This window comes from Silurus meridionalis, chromosome 5 (genome assembly GCF_014805685.1).
Source record: "Silurus meridionalis isolate SWU-2019-XX chromosome 5, ASM1480568v1, whole genome shotgun sequence".
Classification (NCBI taxonomy): domain Eukaryota; kingdom Metazoa; phylum Chordata; class Actinopteri; order Siluriformes; family Siluridae; genus Silurus; species Silurus meridionalis.
In genome coordinates this window covers 26,919,516-26,933,132 of record NC_060888.1, presented here as the reverse complement: position 1 = coordinate 26,933,132, position 13,617 = coordinate 26,919,516, and the positions used below count along the sequence as shown (strand labels likewise).

The 13,617-nt window shown below is 42.9% G+C and overlaps 1 protein-coding gene and 1 long non-coding RNA gene across 6 annotated transcripts in view; one reads left to right on the top strand and one right to left on the bottom strand.

The window, feature by feature from the left end:
* Positions 1 to 13,617, top strand: part of poc1b (POC1 centriolar protein B) — a 36,485-nt gene that overhangs the window by 5,915 nt on the left and 16,953 nt on the right. The window lies entirely within an intron of this gene.
* Positions 451 to 13,617, bottom strand: part of LOC124386220 — a 30,124-nt gene continuing 16,957 nt past the window's right edge. The window contains exons 2-3 of one of the 2 annotated variants that reach the window (XR_006925872.1): positions 12,825 to 12,829; positions 451 to 2,107 (exon numbers count right to left, since the gene is read on the bottom strand). This is a non-coding gene — a long non-coding RNA (uncharacterized LOC124386220). Of the gene's footprint in view, positions 2,108 to 10,387; positions 10,412 to 12,824; positions 12,830 to 13,617 lie in introns of those variants that run through there. The other variant, XR_006925873.1, reaches the window with a different exon arrangement.

The following is a 13,617-nucleotide window of genomic DNA, read 5'->3' as shown; positions in this document are numbered from 1 at the left end:
GCTTCAACTCCGAAGGCACTGAGGTCGTTGAGTAGGTCAGGGTTTTGTGCAGAACACCTACGATACCACCTCGAATCTCTGTTCTGGTATACGAGGTCGCGTCAAAAATGAGACACTATTTTGACACTCGTCGTTTAAAACCAGCCACGGCGTCTATTTCCTTAACGCCACGTTAAAGCTGATCCTCCTGAGAAGTGTGTGTGAGATCGAGGGGTATCACGTCGCCCGTGGTTGCGTGAGCGAGCGACAGTAGAGGAAGCGAGCGATCAGGCTCTTCCTGTGGCGTAAAGCGGCGAGGGATCGGGTGGCCGCGAGGCATAGGTGCCAGCTCTGAGCTCCAGTGACGAGACAGGACATGATGGACGGACGGAAGCTGCTAAAGATAGAGGGGGGGCGCAGAGAGAGATAACCTTACAGGGTGAGGAGAGACATGAGCCCCAGACACGAACAGGAAGTTATCGATTCACGAAGGAAGCGCCAGAGAAACCGAATACAGAACGTTTCCATGCGGTGGTGCACAGGTTCAGAATCGAGACTTATAAAAACGGTGTCTTGGATTTCGTTACAGGGTTTACGACACTTCTGAAACACGTGAAAATTGCAGAGCGTTAAGGATGAAACACAAGTCTGTTTGTTCCTTATAAGTTTAGCTCTCATGAGAGAGCCATGAGAGGAACCAGACTCAAAAGTGATCCTCATCCTCATCACTGAATATCCATTCATTACAGTTCCTTCAGTGTTGAGGTGCTGTTCAATGATAGGTGCTGAAATACAGAACTGTTCATACAAACTGTGGTTCTGAGCCCAGACTGTTGATGTTAATTCCAGTGCAAATCCATCCTCAAAGTTTTTGAGTTGCTGAGAATCTAGGGTTAGAGTTGCGAGAGTTGTTGATCTTCAGGCTGTTGAGGGTGGAACCATCCCCAGCTGCACAAAATGGTTTCCAATTGATTCGGACTATAACTGGTCATCCGATCTTATCAGAAACAGCCGGTCCTTCACATGGTAGTTGTTGTAGTGATTAAAAGGTCATGGGTTTAAGCTCCAGTCCTATCAAGTAAGGGCTCCTTAAGCCTCTGTGGTCCAGGGGTGCTGTTTTATGGTTGAGCCTAATTATTCACAAATGTGCCATCAATCTTTAGAGCACGTTTAGTGTGCAATTAATACCAAAAGTTTGTGGACACCAAGTGCTAGTGTGGTCTCAATGTGCTGTTATAATAAGCTCCACTCTTTTGGGAAGATGTTCCATTAGATTTTGTGGAGGTGTTGTGCTCTTTCAAGATATAAGAATGTTCAGTAAAGTCAGGTATTGACGTAGGTAAGGAGGCCTGGGGTGCAGTCAGCGTTCAGATTTTCAACTCCAATCCATGTAAAGCAGATCTTCTTGGATCTGGCTTTGTGCGTTGTCATGCTGGAACTGATTTGGGTCCCCTAGTTCAAGATTTCTACTGTCATGTATGAGCGATCCAAAATCTAGTCTCCTCACACCCAAAGCCTAAAGAGGTTTCTATCCTAAAAAGAAGAAAACGTAAGGTTTCAGTTAACAGCAGAGTTTCCTTCCAACCAGGACGGAAATGTTCTCGACGTCTCGACGACAAAGTCCTTGTCTATGTCGTTGCTATGAAAACAAAAAAAATTCAAACGAAAGCATCAATTACAACCCACAAACGCTGTTATCCGGGTTTGTTAAAGTTTGCGAGTCTGACTACAGTTTTACAGAATCTATTAAGTCACTAGACTGACGATAAACGGAGGGAGCCAAAACTTTTGCTTTGCACAGCACTATACCAGACATTTCGGGTGGAAACTCTGAAGCACGGAGCAGTTCAGCAGTCAGAGAAACACTAATAATGGCTCGGCGGGTTGTTTTTGTTTATGCTGTGCGTTGTACAGCATGTGTGTGTTCCTGTGTGATTTCTAGGAAGCCGTAGGTGTTTTAGTGTGGAGAATGTGTTGGTTATGTAACGCTAGTTCACAGCTCTGCTTCCGCCGTGTTATTGCAGCCTGGATGGTGCTGAGTGCTTTTGTGTTCTGGCCGTGGGTGGAAACTGGACCAGTGATCTCATGACCTGTGCTGCAGTTTCTCTCTCTCTCTCTCTCTCTCTCTCTTTTTTTTTTCTTTTGTGTGGTTTCCTGTAAATGCAGACTGAATAAAATAGCCCTTATTCATCCGTATCCAGTCTATATTCATCCCTAAACAGCCTATATTAATCCCTAACAAACTTTTATTCATTTTATCCAGTCTATATTCACCCCTAACAAACCTATCTTCATCTTAACCAGTCTATATTCATCCTTAAACAGCCTATATTCACCCCTAACAAACCTTTATTCATCTTATCCAGTCTATATCCACCCCTAACCAGTCTATATCCACCCCTAACCAGTCTATATCCACCCGTAACCAGTCTACGACCCACATGTTCTCTGCATCTTTTAACTGGACGTAACTGAATGTCCCAGTCTGCACAACTGTAACGTCCATAATTTATACGCCGCACTCACATCTTTGTGTCATGTCACAAAGCACCATTAGACCCCTAATTAATCCAGAACCTTCACGGAGCGTTCCCATCTCTGAGCTCCTCCACAGAGTTAATCGAGCATTTAAATGTCGTCCCCCTCTAAAAAACACCCCCAAAAAAACCCATGTAATTCTAGTTCTCCGAACGCTGAGCACCGAGTATGGATGGTTACACACCTCCTACACACACTGTGGGAACGTTTCAGCCTCTGGTGTCAGCACTGAAGGCGAATCTGCTTTCAGACAGCAGTGCCACAAAATGCCATTTTATTTATTTATTTTTACCCATGAGGAGACCTGCTGCAACTCCATGCCACCATTCTGTAAAACCAAAACCATCTTAAATGAACACGCTGGTTCATTAGAAGCCCCAGACCATGTAATTATGGGAATTTAGTCGCTCAACGTGACCAAAGAGCTAGCTAGCTAATGTCAATATCATCATTAACTGCAGGATTGAGAAATAAAACGCAACATGTAAAATCCAGAGCTACGTGAAGGTGAAGCAGGGAGCGTGAACATGGTGTCACGCGCAGTCACACGCAGTCACGTGCCATTGATCATTTTTAATACAGCACATGGCGGAGAAACATTTTCGCTCAGCATGTGTTTAGTTTTTTACACAATAACACAAAGCAGTCAGCTTTATACTTGTGCTCTACTCGACAAAAATAGACCAGAGACTCGATGCGAGTTCTGAACCTTGGTGTGTTTGTGTAAATAATGTGTCATGGCTTGCTTTGGTTCTTTTAAAGGTTATAGAATCTCAGTAGAAAAGTGTTTTTTATTTATTTATTTATTCTTTTTTTTTTTTTTTTTTTTTTTTTATGAGAGAGCAAGAGAGAGTCTTCTCCATACACACAATGGCTGAAAATACACTGACAGTCCATTGAGTCTAAAAATAGAATCGTGGTCATACTGCAGGTAACAGGGCCAACTCCGAGGCGAATAATGAGCTCTCGGTTCGACCTCCGGCTTTCCTGCCTCCACACTCTTCTGCTTTCTCCTTGTGCAAAATAAAAGAGAGAATTCTAGTCAGCCGTACCGCTGCAGTGAGGACGATAAAGACGCTGTGAGCTTTTCTCACGTTCGATTTTTAGTTTCATCTTCAACATGACTTTTATTTAAAAGAAACAATAAAAAGAACTATAAATAGCCCAGGAACGATGCAAAGCTGCACCTGAGACAATGCAAGACGCTCATTGATGCCAAGGCTAGGGTTAGGCGTCGGTGGCCCGACCTACCGAGTGACATCCTGAATATTCAGAAGAAGAGATAATTGAGTTGAGCGAAGAAAAGATGCTATTGTGTGGCGGAGAACAAAAGGAGCAAGAGTGGATTTGTGACTGTTATAAAAGATCAAGGTGACAGAAGAGAGTGAAAATGAACTTTTAACATCTTAGCAGGTTGAAATGGTTGATTGTGGGGGGGAAAAGACATACAGTAGAGCCTTCAGAACTTCTAGCAAGTCTTCATAATAGCTTTTGAAGCTTTTTATATTAATGCACTTTTACGTTCCGAGCTCAATTCTGCTTGGTCTGAAGGTGTTGGTTCGTCTTTTTGTCATGACTTTGTATCCCTTTTTGATTCGCAGGTTTTTGTTAAAAACCCTATGTCTTGGATTTGTTTAAAGAAGTAAAAGTGTTATCAGAGGCCCCTGTACACAAAGCCAGCTCCATGAAGATCTGCTTTGAACATCTCAGAAAAATGGGAGAAATTGGGGGAAAAATATGGAATGGGATGTTCAGTGTTCAGTGTATCTTCAGATCAGAATTTAGAGAAGGTTCTGACCATGCCGTTTTTCCAGACTTGGAAGACTGATATTTCGCTTTTTACTTTTTGAAACACAATTATTTGTTGTTTTTTACAATTTAACAAAAAAAATCAAATAATTTTTTCTGCCATTTAAATGCTATTGGGCAGGGGTGGGGGTGCAAACTTTTGCACTGAACTCTATCTAATTAGGGTTTATGTCTAGCATTAACACAAAATAAAGTTGGTCGTAACAAACATAGTAATTAAATAGATAATTAAAGCTTGAAGCGGCTCGTGTGTGTGTGTGTGTGTGTGTGTGTGTGTGTGTGTGTGTGTGTGTGTGTACGTGCCCTCTGGAACAGGTAATGTGTCACTTCAGAATGCCAGCCTCTGTGAATAACACAGGGTCAGCCCTATGACCTTGCCGCTGAGACGGAACGTACCACTTTGTGATTTAGTGCTTCCCCCCCCTCCCCACACAAACCACCACTCTTTAATCCTCTCACCTGTGGGATCTAATTTTAGTTTAGCATGAATGAACTTTTCTCTTGATCTCTTCCCACGCAGCACTCGAAATGCTCACAAACTGATGATGTTTTCCAAACACATCATAATTGACATTTTTGTCTTTTATGGAGAGACGAAGCCATGAACGGTTTTGAGGAATGCGGTCAGTATGTAGGACTCATTTACTCATTTTTTGTTTTTCCCCTCTAGTGAGGAAAGTATGGAGGATTAACAAGGAAACCGGTAATTAAAAAGTCTATGTGGCGGGGTTTCGGCTAGGGGGTGAGAGTAAATATGGGGGGCTCGAAGCTTAGGGGTAAGAGGGTGTATGTAGGGGGCACAGGCTTGAGGGTGAGAGGGTGTATGTGGTGGGGCTCGGGCTAGGTGGGGGTTAGAGGGCGAACATGGTGGCTCAGGCTATGCGAGAGTTTATGTGGTGGGCTTGGGCTAATCTGGTAAGAGGGTGAATGTGGAGGGCTCAGGCTAGGATGGTAAAAGGGGTGTATGTGTGTGGGGGGGCTCCGGTGATGGCTAAGAAACCCAATCCTGACTGGGGTCAGGAGGTAAACTGTATCCTTTGCCCACCTGTTAGGAAGTCATTCATTTCTATTCCTATCTTGTTCCCCACCAACCCCCTCCTCTCTCTTTATACTCCAAACTTCACTATTTATTTTCCATGAGATTCACATTTCTGGTTCTCCAGACTGATCCGTTTTCAGTGATGTGTCCCGGAACTCTAACTACTGGGCTTTTTCGGAATTCCTGTCCTTTCCCATTCTTGGTACGTTTTGTGTCTTCACCTTCTAAATCCCAGTAGCATGTCCGGCTCATAGAGAATCATTTCAGGAATGCCCATGACCCTTTGAACCTCCATACCTCCCACGTCCCTCAGCAACACTTCCCCTCCCCTACAACAAACACACGCCGCGCCCCATCCCATTCCTGTTCCCCCACCTCCCGTCATATGCGACATCCATGTGGCGCCTCCGTGCCGAGTAGTCTAGGCCCCACAGGCTTAACCCTGGCATTCTTCCCCACCATCGGGACGTGTATTAACCTTACCTTGTCCCCCCTCCTTGAAGATAAGGTTAAGATTTTAAGTCTAAGGTCATGCGGAAGAGGTGAGCTCCAGGGGGAAATGAAGCTCCGTTAAAGGGCACTTAACTGCCGGGTTTGACATTCCTCACACTCTTGTCTGCCTCACCTTGCTATGCCTCTTTTACCTGGCCATCCAGCCTTGACTGAGTGAAAGAATCCTCACACCCCCATTGGAAGGTCACGGCATTGCATCAAGTTAATATTTAACCTCGCAGTCATGCTGATTTTAGTGAATGAAAAGCTCAAGTCGTCCCCCTACAGGCCCAAGTCGTCCCCCTAAAGGCACAAGCCGTTGCCGCTTCCAGCAGATGGGAATACTGCCGAGGTTTGCTGGGAACCACAGGCCTTGAGTGGCGTTTGGTATTACCATCAACATTCCTATTATCTGACTGTCAAACAATTAGTGTTTAGCCCGGTCGCACACTCCAAGTTCCGTTCCCACAGCTACTTTACGTTCGATTCTGCATTATCTTGAGTTCAAAAGCAGATTATTTTGTATTTATGAGTCGACAGAGTTTAGCTTGAGTTAAATCCTATACACACTGACCCTCTTGTTTCCTTCTGCTGGTGAATTCACCATTGTTCAGCGCTTTCACAAGCCCGTTCTGTGAATTGAGCCCGTTTCATTGTTGTCTAGGTTCAAAGTTAAGCTTGGATTTCTAAAGAATGTGGGTGGATGAGATTAAGCCCATGTGCATCTGAATTAGTAGTAAGAGTAGTAGTATATCCAAGATTTAATCTCAAAGAAAGCTCTTTCACTCTTCCTTGATTTCAAATTTTTTAACGGAGGTTCTTCATTGACGTAGGCTAGAGGGAAGTGATATCTCAGTAGATAAGGTGTTGGATTGGATGGTCATGGGGAAGACCGTGCATTTAAATCTCAAAAATGTAAAATATGGAAAAACACTACATTTTCTTTAAACAAAAAAATAAAAAAAAACACTTTTTTTTATTTGTTTATTTTTTATATATATTTTTTATCATCATAGTTGCATTGTGGAGTTAGTTCTTTGTTTTACTTGTTTTAGGGGTAGGGGTAGTTCCTGGTTTCATTTATAGGGAAGGAGTAGCTAAGTGGATAAGATGTAGGACTTCAGATCAGAAGGTTGTGAGTTTAAGTCCCCCCCGCCACCACTTCTGCACCCTAAATCATAAATTGCCTGGGATTCGGACGTCTGCCAAATTTTGTAAATGTAAATTCTAGCTGTAAGCAGCAGTTACTTCGCCCAGGGTTCCTACACATTTTGGAAAAGAATGAAAATGTATGGAATTTAATTTGACAGTTTTCCAGGTCTGGTTTCGTATGGGGGGAAAAGGACACTAAGTATTTAAAAATCTTTGTTTCCATACTATTGCCCTATTCAGTTTTCAAAACTATATGAACAAATTCGAAAAACTGTTTTTGTTTAAAAATGCTCCACGTCCACACTTTTTTTTTTTTCTTTCTTGCTTTCTTTCTTTAATCGTTTCCCAAAATTTGCTCATCCACCCAAAAACCTCTGAAAACGTCCCAGTGCATGCTCAAAACGTAAGACCCGCGTCATTTTCACCTGCTGTTTTATTTACTTTTCTGGCTCTTTGAAACCTTGCGGCAATGACAAAAAATGCGTCATCGTCTTCAAAACCCTCGGTTTTCACAGTACACACTGCGACGTGAAAACGGCATCTCGGTGTGGACGGAAGACCAAAATGAAGAGAAAAACAAGCCTTTTCTAACGAAAACGTTTTAGCGTGAACGTGACCAAAAGATGTATTTGTTAATGGACTTTAGTTCTGTTTTGTAGTTTTTTGGTGAACTGCACATGAACAATCCTTCTGTTGCTGTAGAATTGAAAAATGTAATACATAAATAAACGTTGCACTGTTTTAGAATTGCAGTTTTATTAAAACGCTGTGCATCGAACGTGGTTTGGTTCCCTTTTGACTGTTCCAAAGCGCTGACACTGGAGACTCCTTTAAACATGTGTAAAAGATTTTACACTGCATTTGCTCCATAAGTATAATTATTCCATGTCTTTTTAAACTAAGAGATTCAGTGTGGCGCTCAGAGTCTTGTGACTACATGGGAAGGGTGTCAGTGGCGAGTGTACAGTACGTGCTGTTTGTCCTCTAGCGAGCGAGAGATTCTAAACCTCTGTCCTGTTAGGACGGAAGCCTGTCCGTGATTAGCACAGAGCCGAGAGAAACCTCTGGAGCCTGTGAACTGAACTCTGGTCAGTCGTCCTCGATCGGGACTCCAAGACCTCGCTGTCTCTGGGCCAGGGAGCAGAAAGCGTCTCATTAACACACCCGTGCTACCGGTGAAGCATTGAACCCAACCGCAGACAGATGGCTTTCAGGCTTGCTTTCTATCACGGCGGTGAAGATTTCTCCAGTGTGAGGAATCGGGTGTACGTGCGAGTGAGGGTTTACGAGGTCGGAATCTCACCTTTAGCCAATTAACTTCAGAACAGCACTTTGGATCATATAATAAACCACGTTCACAGTTCCTAAAGTGCTCCTGGAGTCTGTTTAAACACAGATGTTTATTTGAAATCTGAGGTAAATGTTAATTCGAGTTCCATTTCTTCCTAAACATCCTTACATTCAACCCCCTATTATGTCCCTGCCCCTGTTGTGCCCTCAAGTGTTCCATCTCAACACACATTCCATTGCCATTCAAGAGTTATTTTGTAATGCAATTTTGACTTTTGATGGCCATTTTCTCTACCTAAAGACAACAGCAGCAGAGCTCCATCTACTTAAACGAATCAGCTTCCAAATATCCTACATTTGCATACTTTCATCAAGTGAATCATCTCGTAGTTGATTAAAACTCATCTGCGTCATATAGCCGCACTGAACCCTGGTACTTTTGAATCCAGCTTTTGCGTCAACACCTCCCTGGAAAACCATAAGTGAGAAAGAATGCGCTTGTGGTTTTTTTTTTTTTAATTGTACATGAAAGCGACCACACTTGGAATACCTAGCACGCTAGTTCCCGGTCATATCAAAGCCACGAACAACCACTAACTGCTTGTGAAAATGGCAAAAACGAAAGCATTAACACAACAAAAGACTGATATTACTGATGACTACTCACTAAGCAGTTTCCATTCCACAGGCCTTCACCCCATCACTCTTCCTGCTCTTTCATTCTGCTCTTTCCAGCCTTTTCAGGCTTCTCGGACTGTTGTTCTGGCTTCTGCCTTTTGTCTCGTGTTCAAGGTTATGGAGTTGTTGAGTGACTCGAGGTTAGAAGGTAGCAGAGGCGTGATGTTTCTGAACAGTTCGAGGAAATGTCCTAATTGGATGTAGCATGAGTAACACATTCTTTATTACACATGCAAATAAACTCGGACAACCGCACAACGCGACAACGAACAACGCGACAACGAATGAAAATTAAATTTCATTCGTTCATGTAGAGTTATAGAGCAAAATGCAAATTTGCTGAAATTTATGTTTTGCTGTCATCCAATCACATGCACTGTAGTGATCACATGTCCCACCTATGAGGGTGTGGCTTGCTTTATTTCCCAGTAAACTGTAAAAATTCAGCTATCACATGTTCGTGATGCTAGGAAGCTGGGGTCACTGAGGCTTGAATCCCTGACATTCCAATCAGTAAGCCCGAGCCTTAACTGCCGAGTTGCAACTTCTTATAAACCAGTAAGACCGGTAATATTTTATCCACCCTTGAGCAACCTCTAATCCCGACCTCGTTCCCAAACACCGTTAACAACGTTAAAAAGACATACCGCAGTCAGGTTTGATCAGTTCAGCAGCAGTGGGCTGTAATGTATCTACTAACACTACTGGCTGTCCAAGTGACGTCAACATTGCATTGCTGGAACAAGTCCAGTCATGGCTTTTGAGACCGGAGACACAGTGGCCATGTTCACTCTAATACATTTTTGCATATTTTTCTCCTGTTTTGGTTTCCATCCACAGAGACAGTTTTTTTTTTTCCCCAGTCAACAAAAACTCTTTGAAAATGCTCTCAAATGAATACATTAGAAAAATGTTAAATCGCAGTGTGGGAAAAAAATGCAGCTTTATGGAAAAGATTATGCATTTTTAGTCGTTGCCGCAGCGTTTCAAATAGGTGGGAAAGTAAATAAACGTCAGGCGGCAATGACTCGGGCTGTTTCGCTCATGCGCAGTACAGCAGTATAAGTGTCTGTAAACTTTTGGGAAACGGTTGAGAACGAAAGCGTGGACACGGAGCGTTTTGTAAAAAAACCGTTGCCAAATTTTCAATAGAATCCGGATTAGCGTAGACGCAACTCAACGTCAAGGAGGTTTATGGCACCCAAATCATTCCCACGTGCAAACAGGCCTCACGTGGGCGAGCGGGATGGCGCAGTAACGAAACAGAATCTCGTTATTGATCTCGCTCCTGCTTTTGTTCTGTTTTTAGGAGCTCTTTTGTCTTTCATCTTTAATAGGTACTTTGTACTTCAAAGCTCCGCCACTGAAAGCAAACGTTGACTTGCTTTTTTAGCCGTACTCCTCCGTCTGCTCTCTCTCTCTCTCTCTCTCTCTCTCGCACCGTGTTATTTATAGACCGTCTCATGTGAGGGTGATCATTCAGGAAACACACTCACCCAACTCTCCAGTAATGTCTGATATTTTTATTTTTTTTTACACACAAATTAGCCAGAATCAGAGTGCACACTGTTTTTCAGGAACCACACTGACTCTTTGTTGCTATTTTAGAGCTCAATCGGTTCTTTTCATCTTCCAAGATGGACGATTTCTCGTTCCTTAAAATTGCAGGCGTGTAAAACGGATCTCACATGAATTAACACGTTAATGAAGCAGAAGAGCGAGGGTTCCCCCTTTGTGAGCGATAATGTGGGGTCAGGTGGCAGTTGTTTGTGGGGATGTGAGGGTTTAAGTGCAGGGGAAGCTCGCTTTCTGCTCAATTGCCATTTCAAATGTGTAACCGAGGGCTAAATCGTGGCGCTGCACATACAGAACGGCACAAGGAATCTGTGTGATGTAGCGGAAGTTCGTCGAGATAGCATCTGCACCAGCACTGTTCAATTAGATGGCTGCAGATCTGGAAGGCAGAACAGATTTTGATGGTAATTATTGGCGAAATTGAGCGAAAGTATCGGAACGGCTGACTTCTCGTTGTTCTTCCCCAAAACTGTTAGCACAAAGTCTTTGCATGAAATTTCCCCTTCACTTGAACTAGGTGACCCAAAACTCGTTCCAAACCCCACGGAGATCTGCTTTACTTGTTCATCTTGATAAAATCTTGATTTTATTATCCTGATATTGTCTAAAAAAAAAAATCTCCCATTTGACGGTTCCTGGAGTTTCTGATCCACCCCTGTTCTCCATGTCGAGATCCTCAGTGTATAAAATGAAATCCTGCAGCGGGACCTCTTGCTGACCCTGCGCATGGCCTAACAGGTGTCGTACATGAAGGATAGCTAGGGTTACACCAGGGTCATCAGCGCCTGGGTCGTTCTGGAGCTCCTCCACCCCCAGAGCCACCTGTGGTTCGGATATTAAGAGAAGGAAAGTACGACACTGAATTTGGAACATTTTCTTCACGATGCTGCTCACTCTGGACAGGGGGAAAGGTCTTCATTGTTCGCATTGTTCTAGTGATCTTGTGTCTTCTCTTAAAAAGAACCATTGTTTCAATCCTTTAGTTGATGATCATTAAAGTTTCTGTTTTACCCTCCCACCGGTTTGTAATGATCCCCTCATCAACACAGGAAAGCATTAAAGAATTGATGCTAGGGTTGGTCCATCTGATCAGAGATCATGACGAAAATATATACTTATTTGTTGTAAAATACAACAAAACGTATTGGGACCCCCACCTTTTCCCAGCCACATGCGTCGTTTTCCCAAACTGATACTTCACTTCGACTATAAGAGCCAAAAATCCAGCATGATGTCCCTATGCACAAAGCCAACTTCATGAAGATCTGCTTCACATGGATTGAAAGTGTGTGGAAGATCTCTGACTGCACCCCAGGCCTCCTCACCTCACCTACATCAGTACCTGACTTTACTAACACCCTTGCGGCTGAATGAATCTCCACAAATAAATTTTTAACGGCAAATGGAGACTAAATGTAGAATGCAATGTTCAAAAAAAGGCACATAGAAATCATATGGTCAGGAGTCCACAATCTCTTGCGCATGTAGTGTATTTAACGTTTAACAAGAAAAGAAAGAAAAATACAAAATGGCTATTGAATTGTAGCATTTTATATATTTGTAAAAAATTTCTGAATTTATTTTGATATAATTACAATCTGACAGCTGTGAAAAATTTGTGCAAAAAAATTGCTTTTTTTTTTTTTTTTTAAATTTTCTGTATTAAATATTTATATATTATTTTAAACAAAAAGATTTGACATTTTAACATTTGTTCGGTTTAGGCATTGCTTTAAGTCATGATATTTCTAATTATTAATATTTTTGTTTCATGATCGTTATTTGTGTTGCTCATGTACACAATTACTGCGAGTAACGGTTTTATACTTTTATATAGCTGGCGGAAAGACAACGTCTACGGTACTCGATATCAAAATGCGCAACGACGTAGAGATGTCGTAATAGAGATGTCCCCAATATCATCTCATGCTTCACCTTAAATCTCCTCACACAGCTGGATATTATTACAATGACCATTTACACGCATTGTAAATGATCTTCTGCCTTTATCTCTGAGAGGAAATGTGATTGATGTAGCCTCGAACCCACACAGTCATGGAATTTCATTTAGGGTGAAGAACAACCCAATTATCTTTTTTTTTTTTTTATTTTATTATTATTTTTTCTCTCCCACAAATGCTTTTACTTGTTTGTTCTCTTTCTTTTCTTTTTCGAACCTCCCCCGTCCATCTTAAAAAACATCCGCCGCTTTGGTTTGAGGGCTTGACTTGTTGATCACCTCGCCCACTCTTTTGCCCTGACCTCCACCGACCTCTCCTTCCCCTTCCGTGCTGAAAGAATGCATCGGGTTCGGAGCTCGAGTTTTAGGGCGTTCTTCGAATGCCACACCGTTCTCTCTTCCTGTCGTACCTCAGCTCCCCTGCTCTCCCCTCCCTGGACACCTCGCCTCAGTGAGCCGGTCTATCTGCTTATTTATGAGCCTGCTAGTGGAAGGAGATCCCAGCACCTCTCTCGCAAAGAGCTAAAATTAGGAGCCCGTGTTTATCCGACACGCCGGAGGTGCTGCGAGAGCCGGTGCCGGTTTCAGTCCTGTCTGGCACAGGAAGCACTGTCTGTCCAAACCCAGCTGTGGGAAAGTCAAACTGCTGCCGTCGGAGGCGTTTAGTTTCCTACTTAGCACATGATCAAGACTTTCCTCTGGCACGGGTAAAATGGGATTCTCCTTCTCTCTGATGACATCTTTACTCGCTCATCATGGTTTATACACTCCTATTTAGAGACTCGCGATGTGTAATACACACACGAGGGTTTTTTTAACCTGGACGAATTTGGGGTCCTTTGTGGAAGAAAGTGGGCAAATTGGTAAAGTTAAAAGTGTCCAATGAAATTGCTAAAGTGAATCCAGCCCAGAAAAATGCCTCGAATGACCAATTTGATTTTTCTTTACCCTAGCGAGCAACAACTGGTAGTAGGAGCTGGCTGCTTATTGGTAAAGACATTGGACTTTGAATCCAAAAGTCATGCTTTCAAATCCAGAACACAACAGGCTACCTTTAATGAGCCCCTAAACAAGGCCCCTAACCCCATAGCTGCTGATAAATATC